Genomic DNA, 26,877 nt, shown 5'->3' on the forward strand with positions numbered 1-26,877 from the left:
TCTGAGATGTGGGCCCCATGGACGAATATTTAATTAATTTTGGAATTTTTATTAAAAATATAATATTTTCTTATAGAATTGATTCCTATACTTTTTAGTGATTGTATCGAATTATTTTGGCTAGATTCGAGTCGGACAGAGTTGGATAATCGTGGAAAAGGCCTTCTAGTGGGTTAAATTGGAGCAAGACGAGGTAAGTCTCTTGTCTAATCTTGTGAGGGAGAAATTACCTCATAGGTGAGTAAAAATTAAATAATTGTTGCTAATTGTGGGGGCTACGTACGCACGAGGTGACGAGAGTTCGTGCGTAGCTACTATTAATGCTAAAGTCCGGGTAGTTTAGGACTCAAAGCATGCATTACTTGTGTAAATTATATTCTTTGATTAATTAATATTAATTGATATATGTGAATATATTGTGAATTGTTAGCTAAAGATATTAAAGGATGAAAATCTCATAGGCTATTTTCTGTGTAAATCAATTAATTGTTAAAAGAAATTGTTCTCCTCCCGAATTTATCTTATAATAAATATACTCTCCTTCCGGAGGCACATAAGAAAATATCCTCCTTTCTTGTGGAGCGGGCCGAATGCCTTGGCAGGATAGATGCATCTATGGATCGCGCCGCATGTCCCTCGGCAGTGTACACGACACTCTGGATCGGGCCATAGGTCCTCGGCAGAAATCGTGCTTAATAATAATAATTACACGATACTTTAATAATTTATTTCAGCTTGTAAAGCTAATTGATAAATTGGAAAATCCATGAAATTTAATGAATTATTATTCTTGCTTGTTAAGGAATTAATTGTTACTCCTGTAAATGAGATTTAATTGATAAATTAGAAATTATTTGAATTGAAGGAATTTAATTAATATATTGAGAATTGTTACATTTGAAGGAATTTGATTATTTTCGCTGATTAAATAAATTATTCTAAATTCTGTAAATCATGGTGATTTAAATATCCTAGTTTTATTTCAGTTATTATTATTGACCCATAGTGAGTGTCAAAGTCGGCCATCTCGTCTCTACCAGTTCGAGATTAGGCTTGATACTTACTGGGTACACGTTGTTTACGTACTCATACTACACTTGCTGCACTTTTTTTGTGCAGGATTTGAGATAGGTACTAGTGGAGGACCTATCATCACATACCCACGTCATCCCGAGGCATAGTGGTGAGCTGCATTTCTGAGCCGTTCTGCAGCTACCAGTGTCTCTTCTTATATTTACATTCTGTTTATTTCATTTTAGACAGTATTTGGAGTTTTGTATAATCTACTAGATGCTCATGCACTTGTGACACCAGGTCTTGGCACACACATTGGTAGAGTTTGGATTTTTTTTATATTTTCTTGGTTTTAAATTTTATCAATGCATGCTTAATTTATTAGTTGGTTTGCCTAGCTGTAGTGTTGGGCGCCATCACGACCTACAGGTGAAATTGGGTCATGCCATTTTACTTATACTCCATATACTAAATGGGATATGGAGTTCAAAGAAGATGAATTTAAGCCACATAAATGGACACATGCTATTCTGAATTATGTAAGTGCTAATGTTTGTCAGCATGCTGAGAAAACCAATTTAGCCTAGCCATTATAATTTGATTGGGGCTATGAATTGTATGGCTTAATTTATAGCTAGCGAATGGCAATTATTTTCACTAGCCGCTACAAATGATTTTTTTCTTAAAATACATTGATCTTATAATATTTCATTTCATAGCAACATCTTTGTCCGCTAGCTTCTTCTACCTATAAAATAATATTACTAGCCTTTTTTGTGAGTGAAAATTATGAAATCAAGCTGCAGAAGTGGATCTTTTGAGATTCAACAACGTCATGGTCATTTGTTGTTGCTAAACCACCAACCTCGTCTTCAACCTTCATGCAAAGATCAATGACCTGTCATTTCTGTGATCTAGATGGAGATGATGATATTACTCTAGCTCCAGACATTGAATAAGGCGAGCAAGAGATAGTGAAATTACTGGCATCTCCACTTCAAGTGGGGTTTTAACCATTGCCACTTTTGGATCCCCAGTTGAGCAAACGTGAAAGGTACTAATGAAATGAATCATAAAACAAAGCCATCAACAAGATTGTCAGTCATCCATCTTGATCAAAGCTTGTTTACTGTTTACAAGCGCTTGTTCATGCTGTGTTTTATTCTGAATATCACCGGGTTGATTCTTGCTACTACTAGAGTTTTCCCCTACGCAAGAGAGAAAGCAACTCTCTTTTCAATTGGAAACGTTCTTGCTTTGACACTCTGTCGGAGTGAAGCTTTTCTAAGGGTGGTTTTCTGCCTCACGGTTAATTGTCTTGGATGGTCCTGTATGAGATTCTTGAGTATTTGAATTTTCTAATCGTGTGCGTTTTACGTGCATTTTTTGTCAATCATTTTTTTAAAAAAAATACATAAATCTATATTCTTAATCTATTATAAAAGTAGGAAACTCATAAAGACTCATAATTTATATTTTTTTTTCTATTTATAGTTGAAAACTTCTCTTTTTAGCATGTAAATCTTTGCAATAGATATTACTCCTCCCGTTACTTTTTATTCGTAATTCATATACTAAAAAAAGAATTTTTTTGTACACTTGTCCATTTTAGCAAGTCAGCAGAGAATTAATTATTTTTTTAAATTTTACTATAACGACTCGACCGATTGTTTTGAGCTCCAGCGTGTCGTTCAGTGGTTTGAGGCCTTGATTAGCTTCACTTCATGTATTACGACTTGTGCGCGTAGTCGGAATTGAATTTCGGAAAGTTCGGAGCTAATTTGGAAAGAAAATTCTAATTTTGGAAGCTTTAAGTCAGAGAAATTTATTAAGGTGTGATTTTTGAGTAAACGACCTCGGAATCGGGATTTGAATATTCCAACAGGTTCGTATGATGATTTTGGACTTGGGCGTATGCCTATTATGGAAGTTGGCATTTTTGGAAGAATTTCCTAAATTTGGGTTGAAGTACATTTCAATATAATTGATGTTCATTTGGGATTCCGAGTCTGGAAATAGCTCTGTATGGTGATTCTGGTATTGGGAGCGCGTCTGAATATGGATTTGGAGGTCCGTAGGTCATTTGGCGGAAGTTGGAATTTAAAGGTTTTAGGAAGTTTTACCGGGTGTGGACTTTTTGATATCGGGGTCAGATTCCGATTCTGGAAGTTGGAATAGGTCCGTAATGTCAATTATGACTTGTGTGAAAAATTTGAGGTCAACCGAACGTTATTTGATAGGTTTTGGCATCGATTGTAGAAGTTTGAAATTTCAAAGTACATTAAGTTTGAATTGAAGAGTGATTCATAGTTTCGATATTGTTTGGCATGATTTGAGGCCTCGACTAAGTTCGTAATGTATTTTGGGACGTGTTAGTATATTTGGTTAAAGTCCAGAGGGCGTCGGGGTGGTTTCGGGTGGTCAACAGATCAACTTGGAGTTTTGTTGTATTGCTGAAAGGCCTGAGTTCTGGTGTAACCGCACCTGCGGAAAAAGGGCCGCAAGTGCGACGCCGCAAAAGCGGCAAGGCAAGCGCAGAAGCGAAGTTGGCCAAATGGCATGGGGTCACAAAAGTGGGCACACACGCACAAGTGCGCGCGCGCAGATGCGTGTAAGGATCGCGGAAGTGGAAGCGCAGATGTGCTGCACGGGGCGCAAATGCGGGGGCTGTTGGGTCAAGCTTGAACCGCACCTGCGATGGGATTTTCGCAAGTGCGGAGCCGCAGGAGCGGCTGATGAACCGCAGAAGCGAAAATCATGGCTGGGCAGTGTCTTCTTTAAAACGAGAGTTGGGTTCAATTTCACTTGATTTTGTCCATGGGAGCCAATTTTGGAGTAGGACTGGAGTTCCATCTTCATCCTCTATTATGGGGTAAGTGACTTCTTCTCATTTTGGGTTAAATACATGGTTTATATATGGATTTAAACCTGGAAATTAGTAGAAATTTGAGATTTTGAAGAAAAATCAAGAAATTGATATTCTTGGATTTTGATCACGAATTTGTGCATGAAATTGAGAATAAATTATATATTTGAGTTCGTAGTGCTATGGGTAGTGTTTGTCTTCGAATATTTTCGGAATCCGTGCATGTGGGCCCGAGGGTTGCTTTATCGATTTTTCGAGCGGAGTTGAAAATTGTAATAAATTGATTAATTATGAGTATTAGAGTATATTTTGATTGGGTTGCATCTTATTTTACTAGTTTTGGATTGGAGGTCACCGGTTTGAGGTGTTAGGGCGGTGTTAGAGCCAATTTTGGAACATCGGAGTAAGGTAAGTCTCCTGTCTAACTCTGTGAGGGGGGAATTACCCCTAGGTGTTGTATATTGATGTGTGCTACTTGTTGTGGGGGCTACGTACGCACGAGTTGACGAGAGCCCGAACGTAACTACATTTATTTAATTGTCCGGGTAGGCTTAGGTTCACATCATGCTATAGCTGTATTATTTGAGCAGTCTCTCACCCATTAAATTCCTCTGTTCTATACTACTACTTGAGGCTAGACTTGTTATTGTAGAGACTTCACAATTTCACGATTAGTCACCGAATAACTTTACTCCTCCTACGGCATGTTTCCGTGATATGTATATACTTTATTGAAAGGTTTTTGTTAAAGAAATTACAACTCACACATTTATTCGTGATTGGGATCAAGGACCCGTCAAAGCTTCTTATTCTAACGGAATCGGGCCGTTCACCTTGGCAGGAATTTGTATTTTACTCTTATGGGATCGGGTAGTTCGCCTCGGCGGAATTTATATACCACACTCTCATGGGAACGGGCCGTTCGCCTTGGTAGTTTAATATATGCATATATGGTTCACATCGTTCGACCCTCGGCAATGAATAGTTTAACTTTTATATTGGATCGGGTCATACGCCTCGGCATTTCCTATATCATATCCTCATGGAATCGTGCGTAATATTTGGCAAGAAGCCAGAGTATCTGTAAGTTTTCCCGATTTGGGTTATGAAAATCTATCTGATGAGATCCACTATATTCATATATATATTCATATATATGCTCCGGTTATGGAGGAAATTTCCAAATGGAGAGCTCGAGTTCCTCGTAAGGAGGGGTATTTGTACCACATAATCTATACTTATTTATCTCATTTATTTATGTTGCTTCAGGTTTACTTACCTCTTTACAATAAATGATATTATTGGACCACTAGTAAGTGTCGATGTCGATCCCTCATCACTGCTTCTCGGGGGTTAGGCTAGATACTTACTGGGTACACGTTAATTTCGTACTCATACTACACTTGCTGCACATTTTTGAGCAGGTACATATGTGACTAGTGGCCTTGTGAGAGCAGAGGCGCATATGCATGCGGGGACTTATGTGAGCTGCATTTTCAACTGACAGAATATCCTTCAGAGTATTTATATTTCTCCTGTCCAAATTAGTATTTCGGACAGATGCTGTATTTTATTTTATATTCCTAGTTGATGCTCATGCGCTTGTGACACCGTAGTTTGGGGTGATTATGGGTTGTTCTATATTGAAATTGGTAAGAATATTATTATTTACACTGTGAATTCCATCTGTTACTATTAAATCGAAGGAAAATATCATTTCAAAAATTTTAAAAATGAGAAGCAAATCAAGTATTTATTTTTGGTTTGCCTGACAGCGGTGTCCGGTGCCATCACGACCTTAATGGATTTTGGGTCGTGACAACATGGTATCAGAGCACTAGGTTCACTTAGGTCTCACGAGTCATGAGCGAGTCTAGTAGAGTTTTGCGGATCGGTACGGAGACGTCTGTACTTATCTTCGAGAGGCTATAGGACCGTTAAGAGCAATTCCCTTCTTGATTCCTCATCGTGCGATTTGATTCCTTTGAGGCTTATGCCTTCGTTTCCTTCCTATTCAATCTTGTGCGACGTGAAGTATTTGTTATAATTTTGGAATCGAGGAATTTTAATGGTACTGCATATGTGGTGTGGGATGTTTCTCCCTGCATCTTTTATTAGGCTATTACCGTCGCCTTGCAGAAGGTCGTCCTGTCGTTTCAGCTCAGCATCAGTATTTCCTATGGTTTTGAGATTTGGCATTGATTGTTATGACGATTCGTGCGTTGTTATCGCACCGTGATTATGTAATGGTAGGATGCCTGCCTATGCATCGAGGCAGTGAATGACTTGAAAGGAGGTTTTACTCAGTGTATGATTCAGAGGCTCGGTGTTTTATTTCCAGCAGAGAAAAGGCAATCGGACTATGAGTGTTTGAGTTGATGGAGTAACGAGACTTGGTATTTTGAGAGTGGTGGAATTTTCATCTGTGATGTGGTGTCATCGTCCTTGTTAAACGCGTTAAGGTTCGCCGATATTATGGTCTTCTTCAATTTGCCTTCAGGGTAGGGTGTTGTGAAATGGTGCCTGAGATGCGGTTGTCAGAGATAACGGAGTGTAGCAATTTCGGAATCAAATTGGTACCTCTAGTATTGATGGCTCGAGAAACATGATCTTTTAAGAGGTTTAGAGTTTGTGGCGACTCATGTGTTCGGATATTTTCGGGTTTGGAGCAACAATTGGGCAGTGAAGGACGAGGAAGGACATGTGGAAGGTGTCTTGCGGTGGTTGGAATTGTTCGAAGGTCAAGGGTGAAAAGTATAAGTCGAGGAGCTGCTTAAAGGAGAGGGTTTGACCAAAGTGGGAGATTGGCAGGGTAGCATATGGGTTCTGTGGTAGGATAGCAACACGCCTTGTGGGAAGCTTAGAGCAATCTAGGAATAGTGATGGACAGTGACTAGGACCATGGATTTTATTTAGATGCAGCATGATTTCGAGTTTGGAATGCGTTGTTGGACTTTTAGCTGATGTCAATGGGGAAGGAGGAACCTTGGCGGGTCCCAGTGTTATGTAATTGTAGCTTCAAGCTAAGTGGGAGAGCCCCACCGTCTATGATTGGATTGCATAGTTATCAACTTGTGCGGTTTCTGGGTATCGGAGTATTGATGGGTTATTACTACTAAGGAAAGAAACCATCAGTGGTAATTTGAGCAAAGGATTTGAGGAATGTGTTCTATCTTTGACCTTATCGGTTCATGTTCAGGTTTTGGGAAGACCCAGAGTTTATGCTTCGTGTGGATGTGATGTATAAGGAGAGGAATTCAGTCGGTTGCTTCTTTGAGAGGGTGCTCATGTGCTAGCAGGGCCTTGGAGTTTGATTATATTCGGGGACAAGTCAGAGTGGGTGACTCTCAACAATGGTCCAAGTAGGTTCGAAATTTAAGGTGATATGCCTAAGGATTTCTGAGTCCGTGGTATAGTTAAGTATCAAATTTTGGCAGCGGATTATGGAAAAGGGGACTTGGAATATTCTATGTTATCGTCGGTCTACGGTGTGGCATTTGAGGAATGGGAGAAAATAACTTCGGATTCATAGAGGGGTTTTCAGAATGGGTGTACCAGTTGAAGATGCGAATATGTGCATAAGGAGGGTATGAGATGGTTAGTAGGTTTTGGAGACAACGTGGTCTCATGATATAAGGTCACTCAGGATGAGTGCGGATTTAGGTTCATGATGTTTTGAATGGGGCTATTATTATTCTTAAGGCAAGTCCATAGTAAATTAGAAGAAGTCAGATTCGGTTAGCTATGGTTGAATTGGCATGATGGTGGCAATGATCAGTTACTTCAGCGTGTTGAGTTATACATGTGATTTGTGGCGGTACGTGCGAGGTTTGACGGTCGCCGTAATTGATTTTATTTGGACGCATTCGAGTATTATGGCATGCTATGTGTAGATGGATCCCGGAAGGATTATGGTGGTTTAGACCACCACTCAAGGTTTGTATTTTCTGCGTTTATGGAAATTCAGTCACGTGTGGCAATGGTTCTCCTGAAATGAGTTAAGTGAAAAGTTTCTATATGATAAAGTGTGTACCCTATTGGTGGTTCGGAAGTTATGATGAAATTCTTGTATTCTTGCCTATTGGTATGTTAGGTGCAGTGAGCGGCATAAGAATTGGCAAGGATCAAGGTTGCAGTTGATGTCAACAAGAATGTCACGATCTCGGATAAGCAGAGAAGAATTCAGATGTTTAGAGTAAGCTGGTATTGTCCTTGGCGTCACCTGAGATCGGTGTCCTATGTAAGAGGCTTTGTGTACTGATTTGCAGCTTCTTGATTTGCTTTACAACATTAGTGTGACCGGTGGTATGGATGTGCAGACTTATTACCTGGTGCGGAGGGTCGTGGGAGTGTATCCCACGGGAAGATTGTATAAGTGTGACATATAGTCACTTGATTGGTTAAAGATTTAAAACCAAGTATGGAGATTGTGGTACTATCACTAATGTGAGAATTTATGCATGAAGGGGGCTCGGTTCATTTGGTTATGGAATGTGGAAGTTTGTTTCGGATTTGACGACTGTTCTTATGTGTTGTGAATAGGTCATTGTGGGTCCTTGAGAGTCTATTTAGACAAGCATGGTATGATCAGAATCGGTTTCAGGTCCGTGGATGGATCTAAATGTGAATGTGGGCTCTATATCAGACCGGATGTGCTCATCTCAGCATAGCGTTGTTTTTGGAAGGGTCTTTGGGCCTTGGATGTTATTTCTATCGTCAGCTATTTTGTGTAATCTATATTAGACCAGGTGGGTTGTGAGGTGGTTTGATTATTCGCACTCGTATTGAGGTCCCGTATGGTTTGTGGTATTATGTGAGTAGGATGGTTCTCGAGATGCAGATCATATATCGCACCTTAGTCTTGCTTGAATTTTATAGCGTATGATGCTACCCGTCTCCCCAGGATTTGTATTATGCACTTGGGGTGCTTATGTTCGATATTCAGGCACTTCATGAGTATAAGCATTACGGCTCGATGTGTGTTTTCTTTAGATTATTATGTGTGGATCGGGTGGCACGCCACCACGGATATGTTGTTTGGATCGAGTTGCAAGCCGCCATTTGTATCATGGTTGGATCGGGTTGCACGCCGCAACGGTATCATGTGTGGATCGGGTTGCACGCCACAACAGTATGATGTTGAGTACAGTTCACCATATCTATTCTTGTGTGTTTTATTTCTCGTTTCTGAGGAAGGTTCATAACCTCCTTTCAGTTGTTTAATTAGTTACGTGGGTTGAGTAGTTCTTTCCAGAGTTTGTTTTTCCTTAGGTATCACATTCGAATTTGTAGCTTCTTTGCACATTGTGGCATCATATGAGATTTTTGGCAGTGTGTGAGGTAGCTTATTGCCTGAGAAGCTTGTACTGGGTGAGACGAGATTTTTGGACCTGGGATCAGTGTGAACGGATTTATATGAGGCATGTTAAAGAGCTATATCGTTATTTGATTCATAACGAGGTAATGATTTTTGTCATGAGGAGAAACTCAATGTTTCGTCGACTCGGTAGTTGGTTATCAATTTCTACACATCTCTTTCGTCATGGCAGCATTGCACACACTTCATTCATGTGTTTACTACTTATTCTTCAGAGCGGTTCAGATTCATGGAATTTCGGTTATTGTTATCAGAGGATGTTATTATGGTCATGTGAATTATGCAGTGCATGGTAAGAATTTAGTAAGGGTATACAATCGTGTTTGGTGCAGTGTGTAGTGATTGATACGGTGTTCGTATGTTGGAAACAGGCCTGGTGGAGAATTTCGTATGTTGGAATTTGACTCTAAGACTTACTTGACCAAATAAAGGGGAAGATATTCAGATTGGCTCAAGATAATGTACTCAACTGGGTTATGGTAGCACGGGTAGGTGCACGAGGTGTTGACCAATGATTTCGGACATCTCCAGAGCAGTTCTTAGCACGTTCGAGGACGAACGTATGTTTAAGTGGGAGAGAATGTAATGACCCGATCGGTCTTTTTGAGCTCCAGCACGTCGTTCGGCGGTTTGAGGCCTTGAGTAGCTTCACTTCAGGTATTATGACTTGTGCACGTGGCCGGAATTGAATTTTGGGAAGTTCGGAGTTGATTTGGAAAGAAAATTCTAATTTCGGAAGCTTTAAGTTGGAGGAATTGACTAAGGTGTGATTTTTTAGTAAACGACCTCGAAATCGGGATTTCAATGTTCCAACAGGTTCGTATGATGATTTTGGACTTGGATGTATGCACGGAGAGGGTTTTGGATGACCCGGGAGCATTTCGGCGCCTATTATGGAAGTTGGCATTCTTGGAAGAATTTCCTAAATATGGGTTGAAGTGCATTTCAATGTTATTGATGTCCGTTTGGGATTCCGAGTCTGAGAATAGCTCCATATGGTGATTCTGGTTTTAGGAGCGCGTCGGGATGTGGATTTGGAGGTTCGCAGGTCATTTGGAGGTCATTTGGAGGTCATTTGGCGGAAGTTGGAATTTGAAGGTTTTTGGAAGTTTGACCAGGAGTGGACTTTTTGATATCGGGGTCGGATTCCGATTCCGGAAGTTGGTGTAGGTCTGTAATATCAATTATGACTTGTGTGCAAAATTTTAGGTCAACCAGATTGATAGGTTTCGACATCGATTATAGAAGTTTGAAATTTCAAAGTTCATTAAGTTTGAATTGAAGGGTGATTCGTAGTTTCGATGTTGTTTGGCGCGATTTGAGGCCTCGGCTAAGTTCGTAATGTATTTTGGGACGTGTTGGTATATTTGGTTAAGGTACGGAGGGCGTCGGGGTGGTTTCGGGTAGTCAACGGATCAACTTGGAGGTTTGTTGTGTTGCTGAAGGGCCTGAGTTCTGGTGTAACCGCACCTGCGAAAAAAGGGCCACAGAAGCGGCAAGGCAAGCGCAGAAGCGAAGTTGGCCAAAAGGCTTGGGGTCGCAGAAGCGGGCACACACGTGCAGGTGTACACGCAGATGCGCTTAAGGATCGCGGAAGCAGAAGCGCAGATGCGGGGGCTGTTGGGCCGAGCTTGAACCGCACCTGCGATGGGATTTCCGCAAGTGTGGAGCCGCATGAGTGGTTGATGAACCACAGAAGCGAAAATCATGGCTGGGCAGTGTCTTCTTTAAAACGAGAGTTGGGTTCAATTTCACTTTATTTTGTCCACGGGAACCGATTTTGGAGTAGGTTTGGAGTGCCATCTTCATCCTCTATTATGGGATAAGTGACTTATTCTCATTTTGGGTTAAATACATGGTTTATATATGGATTTAAACATGAAAATTAGTAGAAATTAGGGATTTTGAAGAAAAACCTAGAACTTGGTATTCTTGGATTTTGATCACGAATTTGGGCATGAAATTGAGAATAAATTATATATTTGAGTTCGTAGTGATATGAGTAGTGTTTGTCTTCGAATATTTTCAGAATCTGGGCATGCGGGCCCGAGGGTTGCTTTATCGATTTTTCGAGCGTAGTTAAAAATTATTATAAATTGATTAATTATGAGTATTAAAGTATATTTTGATTAGGTTGCATCTTATTTGACTAGTTTTGGATCGGCGGTCACCGATTTGAGGTGTTAGGGCGGTGTTGGAGCCGGGTTTGGAACATCGGAGTGAGATAAGTCTCCTGTTTAACTCTGTGAGGGGGAAATTACCCCTAGGTGTTGTATATTGATGTGTTCTACTTGTTGTGGGAGCTACGTACGCGCGAGGTGACGAGAGCTCGTACGTAGCTACATTCATGTTATTATCCGGGTAGGCTTAGGTTCACATCATGCTATATCTGTATTATTTGAGCAGTCTCTCGCCTATTAAATTCCTCTGTTCTACATTACAGACTTGTTATTATAGAGACTTCACGATTTCACGATTAGTCACCGAATAACTTTACTCCTCCTACGGCATGTTTCTATGATATATATATATATTTTATTGAAAGGTTTTTGTTAAAGAAATTATAACTCACATGTTTATTCTTGAGTGGGGTCAAGGACTCGTCAAAGCTTCTTATTCTAATAGGATCGGGCTGTTCGCCTCGGCAGAAATTTGTATTTCACTCTTATGGGATTGGGTCATTCGCCTCGGCGGGATTTATGTACCACACTCTCATGGGAGTGGGTCGTCCGCCTCGACAGTTTAATAGATGTATCTATGGTTCGCATCATTCGACCCTTGGCATTGCATAGTTTAACTTTTATGTTGGATCGGATCGTATGCCTCGGCATTTCCTATATCATATTCTCATAAAATCGTGCGTAATATATGGCAATAAGCCAGAGTAACTGTAAGTTTTCCCAATTTGGGTTATGAAAATCTATCTAATGAGATCCACTATATTCATATATATACTCCGGTTAAGGACGGAATTTTCAAACGGAGCGCTCGAGTTCCTCGTAAAGAGGGGTATTTGTACCACATAATCTATACTTGTTTATATCATTTATTTATGTTGCTTAATATTTACTTACCTCTTTACTGTACATGATATTATTGGACCACTAGTAAGTATCGATGTCTACCCCTCGTCATTATTTCTCCGGGGTTAGGCTAGAAACTTACTGGGTACACGTTAATTTCGTACTCATACTACACTTGTTGCACATTTTTATGCAGGTACATATGTGACTAGTGGCCTTGTGAGGGCAGAGGCACGTATGCATGCGGGGACTTACGTGAGCTGCATTTCCATATTACGACTCGCAGCCGGCAGAGTCTCCTTCAGAGTATTTATATTTCTCCTGTCCAAATTTGTATTCCGGACAGATGTTGTATTTTTTTTACATTCTTAGTTGATACTCATGCGCTTGTGACACCGGGTTTTGGGGTGAATATGGGTTGTTCTGTATTGAAATTGTTAAGAATATTATTATTTACACTATGAATTCTATCTTTTACTATTAACTCGAAGGAAAATATGATTTCAAAAATATTAAAAATGAGAACCAAATCGAGTATTTATTTTTGGTTTGCCTGACGGTGGTGTCCGGCGCCATCACGACCCTAATAGATTTTGGGTCGTGACATTTACCCTTCTCGTTAAATAACTAGTTTCCTAATTGCGTGCTTTACATGTGCATCTTATATCAATTAACACTACGATTACTCATGATCACGTGCGTTTCACGTGCATCTTACTTGTTAACCAATATAAACTTTTTTAAAAACACATAATTCTATATTGTTAATCTGCTATAAAAGTACGAAACTCCTAAAGACTCATTACTTTTATTTTTTCTATTTATACTTAAAAACTTCGCCCTTTAGCATGTAACCTTTGCAATAGATATTACTTCTTCCATCTCTTTTTACTTATACTCCATATACTAAATGGGATATGGAGTACAAAGAAGATGAATTTAAGCCACATAAATGAACATATGTTATTCTGAATTATGTAAATGCTAATGTTTGTCGGCATGCGGAGAAAACTAATTTAGGCTAGCCATTATAATTTGATCGGGGCTATGAATTATATGGCTTAATTTATAGCTAGCGAATGGCAATTATTTTTACCGCCGGCTACAGATGAATATTCCTCAAAATACATTGATCTTATAACATTCCATTTCATAGCAACATCTTTGTACGCTAGCTTCTTCTACCTAAAAAATACTATTACTACCCTTTTTGTAAGTGAAAATTATGAAATCAAGCTGCAGAAGTGGATCTTTTGAGATTCAACAATGTCATGGTCAATTTGTTGTTCCTAAACCACCATCCTTGTCTTCAACCTTCTTGCAAAGATCAATGACCTGCCATTTGTGTGATATATATGGAGATGATGACATTACTCTAGCTCCAGACATTAAATAAGGCAAGCAAGAGATAGTGAAATCACTGGCATCTCCATTTCAAGTGGGGTTTCCACCATTGCCACTTTTGGATCCCTAGTTGAGCAAACGTGAAAGTTACTAATGAAATGAAGCATAAAACAAAGCCATCATCAAGATTGTCAGTCATCCGTCTTGATCAAAGCTTGTTTACTATTACATGATGTGTTTCATTCTGAATATTACCGGGTTGATTCTTGCTACTACTGGAGTTTCCCCTACTCAAGAGAGAAAGAAACTCTCTTTTCCATTGGAAACGTTCTTGCTTTGACGCTCTGTCGGAGTGAAGCTTTTCTAAGGGTGGTTTCCTGCGTCGCGATTAATTGTCTAGGATGGTCCTGTATGAGATTCTTGAGTATTTGAATTTCCTAATCGTGTGTATTTTACGTGCATTTTGTGTCACTTCTTTTGTTTTTTTAAAAACACATAAATCTATATTCTTAATCTATTATAAAAGTAGAAAACTCATAAAGACTCATAATTTATATTTTCTTTTATTTCTAGTTGAAAACTTCTCTTTTTAGCATGTAAATCTTTGCAATAGATATTACTCCTTCCGTTTCTTTATATTCGTAATTCATATATTAAAAAAAGAATTTATTTTTGTTTACTTGTCCATTTTAACAAGTCGGCAGAGAAATAATTATTATTTTTAAATTTTACCCTTCTCATTAAATAACTAGTTTCCTAATTGGGTGCTTTACATGTACATCTTATATCAATTAACATTACGATTACTAATGATCACGTGTGTTTCACGTGCATCTTTTTGTTAACCACTATAAACCTTTTTTAAAAATACATAATTCTATATTGTTAATCTGTTATAAAAGTACGAAACTCCTAAAGACTCGTAATTTTTATTTTCTTCTATTTATACTTAAAAACTTTGCTATTTAGCATGTAACCTTTGCAATAGATATTATTTCTCCTGTCTCTTTTTATTTATACTCCATTAACTAAAACATTCTGTTTACTTATCCATTTTAATAAGTCGAAAAAAATAATTATTTTTCGGATTAATTACTAAAGAATCCACCTTTAATTTTGTGTGGGAAAAAGTCACACGATGCTAGCAGATGTTGTTAGCGATTTCCTGAAATCCCTAGTGATAAATCCTCCTAGCAAGGAAAGTTTTTCCATACGCAAAAGAAAAAGTTACTCTATTTTTTATTGGCAATAGTCTTGCTTTGACACTGTCAAAGTGAAATAAGTATGCGAGTTTTTTTGGGCTCGCAGTGAATTGGTTAGGATGGTCTTGGGTTCCTATCCGGATCAAGACTATGGTTACTCCTTACTCCGATCACTCGATGAGATTCATAATCGCTTTCTAATTTCTTCAATTATGACTCGTTTAAGCTTTAATCCTGACGCTTAGTGACAGAGACACCACTTCTCTATCAATATTGGTGTTGCCTTTTGTAATTCTTTCACTTCTCGGCATATCTTCATCCGCTGTATTCCCTCTCATCCGCCATTTCATCACAATTTTTTGAAAGGACGCATAGTTTTCTTAGATGTAACGACCCGACCGGTCGTTTTTATTTCTAGACCCTTGTTCCCCTAAATAAGACTCTTCGTATGTGCTTTTACTGTTTTATGACTTGCGGGGATGGTTAGTTCGGGATTTGAAAATGTTTGGGTTGAAATCGGGACACTTGGTTCCTTGGTTTGGCTTTAAAAAGCTAAGTTTGACTTTGATCAACATTTTGAGTAAATGACCTCGGAATCGGGATTTGACGGTTCCAATAGGTTCGAATGATGATTTTGGACTTGGGCATATGTTTGGATTACCTAGTAGGCCTCTACGTTTGCGAGGCCCTGGTCGCGTTCGCGATGGCCAAGTTATCTGAGCCTGGGCCGTTTGCCTTCGACGCTGTAAGCGGTCAAAATAAATTTCGGCCTTCGTATGATCGATCGAGTTCGAAACATAATCGATCGAAGCGAGACTTCGAGTCGAGTTCTGAAGATGGTACAAACAAGCTTCGAGTCCGAGGGGCCGATATCCTTATCGAGCCCGAATCCAAATCGAGCTATGATGCAAAGTAAATTTATCGAGCTTATGATCCAGAGACCGACCAATATCGATCCCGAATCAATTCAAGGGTCCGAATCAGAATCGAGTTCAAGCCAAGATCGAGAGCTCGAGTCAAGATCGAAGACTCGAGTCAATATCGAGCTCATACACAAGAGCCGTTGCAATTCCACTAGAGGAGAGAATCTCGGCAGGAATTGTGAAAAAGCTGATTTATCATGGTCTCCCACTATGTATTTTCAATTATATTTAAAGTAAGATCCCTCTACTATAAAAAGGGATGGTTATCATTTCGGTAGAGGGCAAGTTTTTTCATGCTTACATTGTAATCAAAACACTATATTCTCCCATAGTAAAGAGTTGTTCTATCAAGCTTCTTAAATTGATTCCACTTATTTAGTCCTAAAATTCATCTTCCCTACAACCTTATCTATTTCGCATTCTTTGTAATCCATACTTATATTTCTATTTATCCTTACAATTTGTATTAAGTTGCACCATATATCCTTAGAACTACGTATAAATTCAACTTCATCCATTTTTCGGGTAAACAGTTTGGTGCCCACCGTGGGGTTAAGGATAACAGTGGTTACTTGATATGAATCTGAAGAAACACACTGTTGTGTTTTATGCTCGGTTCCGAAAATATCTTGGATTTCGGATTAGTAATGACTAACTACCAATCAAATGGCTTCACCGATCGACAACGGAGTCGGTCTTCAAGATGAGAAAAATAACTTGACACCCAGTACCAAAAGGCCACTTGTAAACGCCGTTGGAGCTCGAACCGGAGCGCCAATAGATATCAATTAGAATGTAGCCATTGAGGCAAACCTCCATGCTGAACCCGAGAATAGCATCCCTGGTGTCACTCGGTCTGAAGCTCGAGATACCCATAATGCCGAGGAAAATGTTGTTAGCTTACGTATGATTTTCGAAATGTTGCAAGACCAACAGGCAGCAATAGCTCAGTTGCAGAGCCAAACCTAGCTACAAAGCAGGCAGCCCACCTCGAGAAATCACCCACAGAACGGAGCCAGCCATAGTGAAGTCAAATGAGCAAGAATCGGGGACTACTCCCGAAATTGCTAAATTGATGGAGGAACCCACAAAGCGAGTCGAAGCCAATGATAAAAAAGTAGAAACTTATAACTCTAGGGTCGATCAGATCTCGGAAGCTCCACCAATGATAAAAGGGTTGGATTCGAAAACATTCGTGCAAAAGCCTTTTCCCTCGAGCGCAGCCCCGAAACCAATCCCCAAAAAATTCCGTATTCACGAAATCCCCAAATATAATGGAACGACCGATCCCAACAAGCACGTCACTTCTTACACATATTCCATCAAGGGCAATGATTTAGAAGACGGTGAAATCCAATCTGTGTTGTTAAAAAAAAATCGGAGAGACCCTCTAGAAGGGGGCAATGATTTGGTATCACAACCTACCACCAAATTCCATAGACTCGTTCGCCATGTTAGCAGATTCTTTTGTGAAAGCACATGCCGCCGCCATAAAAGTCACAACAAGGAAATCGGACCTCTTCAAGGTAAGACAAAAAGATAACAAGATGCTGAGGGAGTTCGTATCTCATTTTCAAATGGAACGAATGGACTTGCCACCAGTTACAGACGATTGGGTTGTTCAGGCTTTCACTCAAGGTTTGAACGAATGAAGTTCGATTGCTTCACAGCGATTAAAGCATAACCTGATCGAATACCCAGCCATCACGTGGGTCAGCGTGCATAATCGGTACCAATCAAAAATTAGGGTCGAAGATGATCAATTGGGGTCTGAACCCGTTGTTCGAAGGGATACTAATCGAGAACGAGGTCCAATCAGGGATCGATACCAACCTTACAACGAAAGCCACAGAGTCAGTGAATCGAGACACAACCTCAGGTAAAATAGCAAAAGAAGTGATCGAGGTCAAGGGCCCCGGGGGATGATGAACAGAAGTAGGTTCAATAGGCCTGCCGGATCTACGGAAGCACCTCGGTTATCAAAATATAACTTCAGCATTGACGCATCCGACATCGTTTCGATTATCGGACCCATCAAAGACACTAAATGGCCTCGACCCATACAGACCGATCCTGCCCAGAGGAATCCCAATCAAATGTGTGAATATCATGGCACCCATGGCCACAGAACAGAAGATTGCAGGCAACTAAGAGAGGAAGTAGCCCGATTATTTAACAAAGGGCACCTTCGAGAATTTTTGAGCAATAGGGCGAAGAACCATTTTAAAAACAGGGATTTCGGCAAGGAAAACGAACAAGAAGAACCACATCAAATCATTCACATGATCACCGGCGGCGCCGATCCCCCTTAGGGACCAGTGCTTAAACGCACTAAGACATCGATTGTGAGAGAAAAGCGATCTCGAACTCAAGATTATACATCCATAGGAACTTTGTCCTTCAATGATGAAGATGTAGAAGGAGTCATACAACCTCATAACAATGCACTGGTAATATCCGTACTCATGAATAAAACTAAAGTTAAGCATGTGTACGCTGTCGAGGAAGCGAAACCAATATCCTCGCCTTTGCCAGTAAAGGGATCGGGCTCAGAAGGGGAACAAAATACCAAATAGCAATCACAGACATTGGCTTTGACCCAACTAGATACCCAGAAGATTGAAGAAGAAGATGATCATAGGATCCCTCGATCCTTCGTGATTCCCGATGACTCCGACACCACCAAATCAATGATTGAGGAACTAGAGCAAGTCACACTAATCGAGCATTGGCCCGAACGGAAGGTATACCTGGGAATGGGGTTGAGCCCCGAACTCAGGAAGAAACTTATTCAATTTTTTATCGATAACGTTGATTGCTTTGCCTGGTCCCATTTAGATATAATAGGGATCCCACTGGACAGAACGACACATCGGCTAAGCTTGGACCCTAGGTTCAGACCTATGAAGCAAAAGAGAAGACCCTAGTCCGAGGTAAAGCACTCATTCATAAAGGACGAGGTAACCAAACTTCTTAAGATAGGGTCCATTCGGGAGGTGAAATATCCCGAATGGTTAGCCAATGAAGTTGTAGTGCCTAAAAAGGGAACAAACATAGAATGTGTGTGGACTATAAGGATTTGAACAAAGCATGCCCCAAAGATTCTTTTTCGCTGCCCAACATCGATCGCATGATCGATGCCACAGCCGGCCACGAGATCCTCACTTTTCTCGATGCCTATTCCGGGTATAATCAAATCTAGATGAACCTGGATGACCAGGAAAAGACTTCATTTGTCACCAAATATGGAACATATTGTTATAACGTGATGCCCTTCGAGCTAAAAAATGCAGGGGCTACTTACCAACGCCTAGTAAATAAAATGTTCAAAGAACAAATAGGTAAATAAATGGAAGTTTATATTGATGACATGCTAGTTAAGTCCCTGCGTGTAGAGGACCATTTGACCCATTTGCAGGAAACGTTCGAGATTCTGAGGAAATACAACATGAAGCTCAACCCCGAAAAATATACTTTCGGGGTCGGTTCGGGCAAGTTCCTCGGCTTCATGGTGTCAAATCGAGGAATCGAGATTAACCACGATAAAATCAAGGCCATCGAAGACATCACAATCATGGACAGCGTGAAAACTGTACAAAGGCTAACGGAACGGATTACAGCCTTAGGCCGATTCATTTCGAGATCATCATATCGAAGTCACAATTTTTTATCTCTACTCAAAAATAAAAACGATTTCGCTTGGACCCCAGAATGCCAATAGGCATTAGAAGAACTAAAACGGTATCTATCGAGCCCACCACTACTTCACACTCCAAAAACAGACGAAAAACTTTGCTTGTACTAGGCAGTATCAAAAATTGCAGTAAGCGGTGTCCTAGTTCGGGAAGAGCAAGGTACGCAATTTCCCGTTTATTATATAAGTTGGACCTTAGCAGAAGCAGAAACTAGATATCTGCACCTAGAAAAATTGGCACTTGCACTGATAAGTGCCTCTAGAAAGTTAAGACCGTACTTTCAATGTCACCCCATATGTGTATTAACCACTTATCCGCTTCTTAATATTTTGCACAAGCCCGAACTATCAGGCCGATTGGACAAATGGGCCGTCGAACTCAGTGGGTACGATATCGAATATCAACCCCGTATGACCATCAAGTCTCAAATTTTCGCATACTTCGTGGTTGATTTCACGCCAACCCTCGTACTCGAAGTCGAAAAAGAACTCCTTTTGAAATCGGGTACATCATTGGGGGTATGGACCCTTTTTACGAACGGGGCTTCGAATGTGAAGAGGTCCGGGTTAGGCATAGTTTTAAAGCCACCCGCGGGTAACACTATTAGGCAATCTATTAAAGCTACCAAGTTGACTAACAATGAGGCCGAGTATGAGGCCATGATTGCAGGTCTCGAGCTAGCTAAAAACTTGGGAGCAGAAGTCATTGAAGCCAAATGTGACTCTTTGCTGGGGGTAAGTCAAGTAAACAAAACCTTCGAAGTTCGAGAAGATAGAATGCAAAGGTATTTGGACAAACTACATGTCACTTTGCACCATTTCAAACAATAGACTTTACAACATGTTCTACGAGAGCACGTTCAACACTCGACATACGTGATTGAATAGTTAAAGAACGGAAAGCTCCCATCGGACCCTAAAGATTCAAGGGCCCTACGGACTAAAGCTGCTCGATTCACGTTGGCTTCAGATGGAACGCTATACCGAAGGACATTCGATGGACCATTGGCAGTATGCTTAGGTCCGGGAAATTTCGATTACATCCTATATGAGGTGCACGAGGGCACTTGTGGGAATCACTCCGGTGCCGATCCATTAATCCGAAAAATAATCAGGGCAGGGTATTATTAGATCGATATGGGCAAAGATGCGAAGGAATTTGTTCTAAAATGAGATAAATGTCAAAGATTTGCACCAATGATCCATCAACCCAGAGAGCAACTTCACTCAATCTATCCCCATGGCCATTCATGAAATAAGGAATGGATATCGTCGTCCCTCTTCCATCGACCCTAGGTAAAGCTAAATTCATTTTATTTATAACTGATTATTTCTTTAAATGTTGAAGCACAGCTGTTCGAGAAAGTAAGAGAGAGAGAGAGGTTGTAGACTTTATCTGGAACCATATCGTATGTCGATTCGGGATACCCGCCGAAATAGTATGCGACAATGGGAAACAACTTGTTGGCAGCAAAATGACGAAATTCTTCGAAGATCACAAAATAAGAAGGATATTATCAACACCGTATCACCCCAATGGGAACGAACAGGCCGAATCAATGAACAAAACTATCATCCAAAACCTAAAGAAGAGGATGAGCGACGCTAAAGGAAAATGGAGAGAAATCCTACCCGAAGTCCTTTGGGCATATCGAACAACGTCAAAATCTAGTACGGGGGCAACCCCGTTCTCCTTAGTAATTGGGTCTGAAGCCTTGATACCAGTCGAAGTCGTCGAACCCAGTGCCAGATTTTGATACATAACAGAAGAATCAAATAACGAGGCTATGAACACTAGCCTCGAATTATCGGATGAAAAATGAGAAGCTGCTCTCGTCCAATTGGCCGCCCAAAAGCAACGAATCGAAAGATACTACAATCGAAGAACCAAGCTCTGCCATTTTAAGCCCAGGGACTTAATGCTAAGGAAAGTCACCCTCAATACCAGAAATCCGAACGAAGGAAAACTAGGACCGAACTGGGAAGGACCATATCAGGTTCTCGAGAACGTCGGAAAGGGATCATACAAGCTCGGCATTATAAACGGAAAACAACTGCTAAGCAATTGGAATGTATCGCATCTAAAACGATACTACTGTTAAGGTACGACCCTCCCATATTCATTTACATTTCAAAAATAACCCCTGCAGAAGTCCAATCAGGAGCTAAGATGGATCCTTCAGTACGAAGCCTTAGATCTGAAAGCACGCGTTATACTAGTTTTCCCTTAGACCGGTTTTATCCCTAATGGGTTTTTCGGCAAGGTTTTTAATGAGGCAACCAATGATCGTGCTATACTTGGAAACAACACGACAGAATCTGAGGCCTCTTTGCAATCGACGTCGAATACTGGGGGGGCATTAGCCCTCAAATATATCAAGTTCTGATGCAATAAAGTTATTTCGTAACAACGGGATTCTAATAGGAAAATGTTGTAAGAGCGAAATGATCAAACAAACCATGCTCATGTATTTGGCCCGAGCCCTGACGCAAAACATGAACGCATGTATAATGACTTGCAAAGAAAGTTCTCCTCTTTTCTGATATCTTATATCCAAGAAACATTCCTCCATTTTTGAGATTTATTATGCAAACAGAATTAGGATAAATCTCCGATTTCGATTTCGAATCACTCACTCGACCATTACGCCTACGGGCTACATTATTTTGAGTTCGAATCATTCACTCGACTACTAAGCCTATGGGCTACTTTTATTTTGAGTTCCAGCAAGCACTCACTCGACCATTACGCCTACGGGCTATATTATTTCGAGTTCGAATCATTCACTCGACTACTAAGCCTACGGGCTACTTTTATTTCAAGTTCGAGCAAGTGCTTACTCGACCATTATGCCTACAGGATACATTATTTCGAGTTCGAGTCATTCACTCGACTACTACAGGCTACTTTTATTTCGAGTTCGAGCAAGCACTCACTCAACCATTACGCCTACGGGCTACATTATTTCGAGTTCGAATCATTCACCCGACTACTAAGCCTACGGGCTACTTTTATTTCGAGTTCGAGCAAGCACTCACTCGACCATTACGCCTACGGGCTACATTATTTTGAGTTCAAATCATTCACTCGACTACTAAGCCTATGGGCTGCTTTTATTTCGAGTTCGAGCAAGCACTCACTCGACCATTACGCCTACGGGCTATATTATTTCAAATTCGAATCATTCACTCGACTACTAAGCCTATGGGCTACTTTTATTTTGAGTTCGAGCAAGCACTCACTTGACCATTACGCCTACGGGCTACATTATTTCGAGTTCGATCAAGCACTCACTCGACCATTACGCCTACGGGCTACATTATTTCGAGTTCGAGTCATTCACTTGACTACTAAGCCTACAGGCTACTTTTATTTCGAGTTCGAGCAAGCACTCACTCTACCATTACGCCTACGGGCTACATTATTTCGAGTTCGAATCATTAACTTGACTACTAAGCCTACGGGCTACTTTTATTTCGAGTTTGAGCAAGCACTCACTCGACCATTATGCCTACGGGCAACATTATTTCGAGTTCGAATATTTCACTCGACTACTAAGCCTACGGGATGCTTTTATTTCGCGTTCGAGCAAGCACTCACTCGACCATTATGACTACGGGCTACATTATTTCAAGATTGAATCATTCACTCGACTACTGAGCCTACGGGCTGCTTTTATTTCAAGTTCGAGCAAGCACTCACTCGACTATTACGACTACGGGCTACATTATTTCAAGATCGAATCATTCACTCGACTACTAAGCCTACGGGCTACTTTTATTTCAAGTTTCAAGTCGCTTAAATCCTTGTGAAAATATTCATAAGGCATGGATAAAGTCTTCACAAGACAGGAAACAAAACAGGAGCAAGTCAGCAAAAAAGGGGACATTTCTATATACAAAATTGTTTACATGATTTATTACAACGTAAAAAAATTAAGGACTAAGCTTCCTGGTCATCCCCAGGAACGATCTCTTCTCTATCGGGCTCCCCCCGTCCTCGGAACCGCTCTTACCCTTGTCGTCATCATCATTGTCATCATCATTGTCATCGAAAGCCAAGGCTTCAGCATCGGCTTTGAGTTCTTTGGCCCATTTTATTTCTTCAACAAGGTCGAAACCTCGAACATGTATCTCTTCGAGAGTCTCCCTCCAAGATCGGCACTTAGCAAGTTCAGCGATCCAATGTGCTCGAGTATCTGCAGTCTCGGCTGCCTCTCTTACTTGGACCTGGGCAGCTTCAGCATCGGCGCGATAGATGGCCATAAGTGCATCAGCATCGGCCTTTGCCTTCTCTGTGTCAGATTCGGCCTTCGCAAGTACAGAGTCCAACCGAGCCTCGAGCTCCTCTATCCTTCTTGCTTGGACCAAGCCTTTCTCCTTCATCTTTTGAAGTTGGTTTTCAGCCGATGACAATTGGGCTCGGGCAGTTTCTTTCTCTGCAGCAAAGCGGTCCATTCCTTCTTTCCACTTCAAAGACTCTGCTCTTATCACATCGACTTCTTCACAAAGTTTTCCGATTATCTCGATTTTCTGCTGCAGTTGTGAGACCGAAAGGTTAGCCATCATTCCGGTATCAAGACCATAGGCTTTTAAAAGCATTATTACCTGCTCGGAGAAATCGATCTGATCTTGGTGAGCCCTGACCAACTCAGCTCGGAGGTCTTTTATTTTCTCTCCCATTTGGCCCAAAAGGAGCTTTAAGGAGTTCCTCTCCTCCGTAACCTGTTGAAGCTCGGCCTCGTATCTACGCAGCTCAGTTCGGGACCGAGAACATGATTCTCGATGAACTGCCGTAGCCTGCAAAGAAAGAAGAAATGAAGTCAGAAAAGAAAAGTAAACTTAAAGGTAGCGCCATATGATTTAAGGCCTACCTGATTCAAAGCCTGCTGCACTCCGTGAAACATATCTGATGTGTCACTTGTACCGGTAGTATCTTCGACGTCGATGAACAGGTCACGAAAAGGATCCTCTCCATCATGAAGCCTATCTAATTTGAGGGCCCCCAAAGCTTGGGCCTCCCGAATCGCCCATGCGGAAAAAGCAGGGAAGGAGGGCGAGCCTTCGATTGCTATTGCCCCGAATGGGTCATCTGGGGCGTTCTCTTAGGTTCGAAAAGAGTCAGGAAGAGCCCTGAGAGGAGTGCTCACCATAATTTTTGGCCTCCCATCGGCCCTTTGACAAGTCGCGCTATGAGCACTCGGCATATGAGGAGGTCAAAACCAGATCACGTACCCAATTCTTGAGATCGGGCACTGCGTCGGGCATCCAGGTAACCGCTGCATCACAAAAGAGGAATATTGGTGAGAAAAGAAATGAAAGAACAACATAATAGGGGATAATAGCAAAATTACACTTACGGTTCATAATTCAATCCTCGAGGAAAGGCATTTTTTTGGTTGGGATCAAGTCCGATGTCCTCACTCGAATGAACCGTCCCATCCAGCCTCGATCCTTATCCTCGTCTATACTCAAGAATAGAGCCTTGGTATCTCGACGTTGGATTTTTATTAACCCTCCTCGAAAAAGACGAGGACGGTATAATCGGAAATGATGATCGAGTGTGAAAGGCATCCCCTCGATTTTACTTACAAAATATCGAATCAAAATAACGATCCGCCAAAAGGAAGGATGTATCTGGCCTAGGGTTATTAGGTATTTACGACAAAAATCTATGATAACAGGGTCGAGGGGACCTAACGTGAAAGGGTAAGTATACACGCCTAAAAACCCTCTCACGTGAGTAGTGATGTCCTCTTCAGGAGACGGCACTACCACCTCTTTGTTCTCCCAATTACAATCCTTTTTTATCCGCTCGATGTGCTCCCAGGTTATCGAACAAATATATCTCGATGCGGGCTCACATCGACTAGGAACAGGCAAACCTTTATCGAGTTTGAAATCGGAGGTAAGAACACCTGCCACCGGAATACATTCCTCAGGACGAGGATCCACCGGTGTTTTAACGGCGGCGTATTGGGAAGAAGAAGCTTTTTCTTTTTGGGGAACGGTTTTGGATGTCTTCACCATTTTGGATTTAAAGAAGGTGACAAAGATTTGGTAATTTGGAAGAAGAATTTTGCAAAAGGAACCACTGATTTGTGAATGAACTCAGAGAATACGAAAAGAAAATTGGGAAATTTGGAAGATTGGAGGTGCAAAAGTACTAAATGATAAAAGGGAGGGATATTTATAGGTTCAGGCAATCGCGGTTCAGTATCAATTGAAGCGAGACTTCAAGTCGGGTTCTGAAGATGGTACTAAATCGATGGGACAGCTATCACATGCATCATGGTCGAGCCCAATATAAACGTCAGCTTGTAATCCGATCGAGACGTTAAAAAATCATATTGTTTCTCACCACATTCTTCCTGAGAAACGAGGGGACTATCTGTATGGGGTCGAAATAAATTTCGGCCTTCGTATGATCGATCGAGTTCGAAACATAATCGATTGAAGCGAGACTTCAAGTCGGGTTCTGAAGATGGTACTAAATCGATGGGACAGCTATCACATGCATCATGGTCGAGCCCAATATAAACGTCAGCTTGTAATCCGATCGAGACGTTAAAAAATCATATTGTTTCTCACCACATTCTTCCTGAGAAACGAGGGGACTATCTGTATGGGGTCGAAATAAATTTCGGCCTTCGTATGATCGATCGAGTTCGAAACATAATCGATTGAAGCGAGACTTCAAGTCGGGTTCTGAAGATGGTACAAACAATCTTCGAGTCCGAGGGGCCGATATCCTTATCTAGCCTGAATCCAAATCGAGCTATGATGCAAAGTAAAGTTATCGAGTTTATGATCCAGAGACCGACCAACATCGATCCCGAATCAATTCAAGGGTCCAAGTCAGAATCGAGCTCAAGCCATGATCGAGAGCTCGAGTCAAGACTGAAGACTCGAGTCAATATCGAGCTCATAGACAAGAGCCATTGCAATCCCACTAGAGAGAGAATCTCGGCAGGAATTGTGAAAAAGTTAATTTATCATGGTCTCCCACTATGTATTTTTAATTATATTTAAAGTAAGATCCCTCTACTATAAAAAGGGATAGTTATCATTTCGGTAGAGGGAAAATTTTTTCATGCTTACATTGTAATCAAAACACTATATTCTCCCATAGTAAAGAGTTATTCTTTCAAGCTTCTTAAATTGATTCCACTTGTTTAGTCCTAAAATTCATCTTCCCTACAATCTTATCTATTTTGCATTCTTTGCAATCCATACTTATATTTCTATTTATCCTTACAATTGTATTTAGTTGCACCACATATCCTTAGAACTAAGCATAAATTCAACTCCATTCGTTTTTCGGGTAAACAGACGCGAGGCCCTTTCTGCGTTCGTGAAGAAGGGGCAGTTGGGCAGTGTCTTATTTTAAATCGGGACTTAGGCTATATTGAGCTTATTTATTACACTCTTGGG

At 40.8% G+C, this 26,877-nt stretch overlaps 1 pseudogene; it reads left to right on the forward strand.

The window, feature by feature from the left end:
* Positions 1-2,079: 2,079 nt before the first annotated feature.
* Positions 2,080-15,189, forward strand: LOC142175367 (uncharacterized; annotated as a pseudogene).
* Positions 15,190-26,877: the final 11,688 nt, after the last annotated feature.

Source organism: Nicotiana tabacum, chromosome 21, assembly GCF_000715075.1.
Source record: "Nicotiana tabacum cultivar K326 chromosome 21, ASM71507v2, whole genome shotgun sequence".
Classification (NCBI taxonomy): Eukaryota; Viridiplantae; Streptophyta; class Magnoliopsida; order Solanales; family Solanaceae; genus Nicotiana; species Nicotiana tabacum.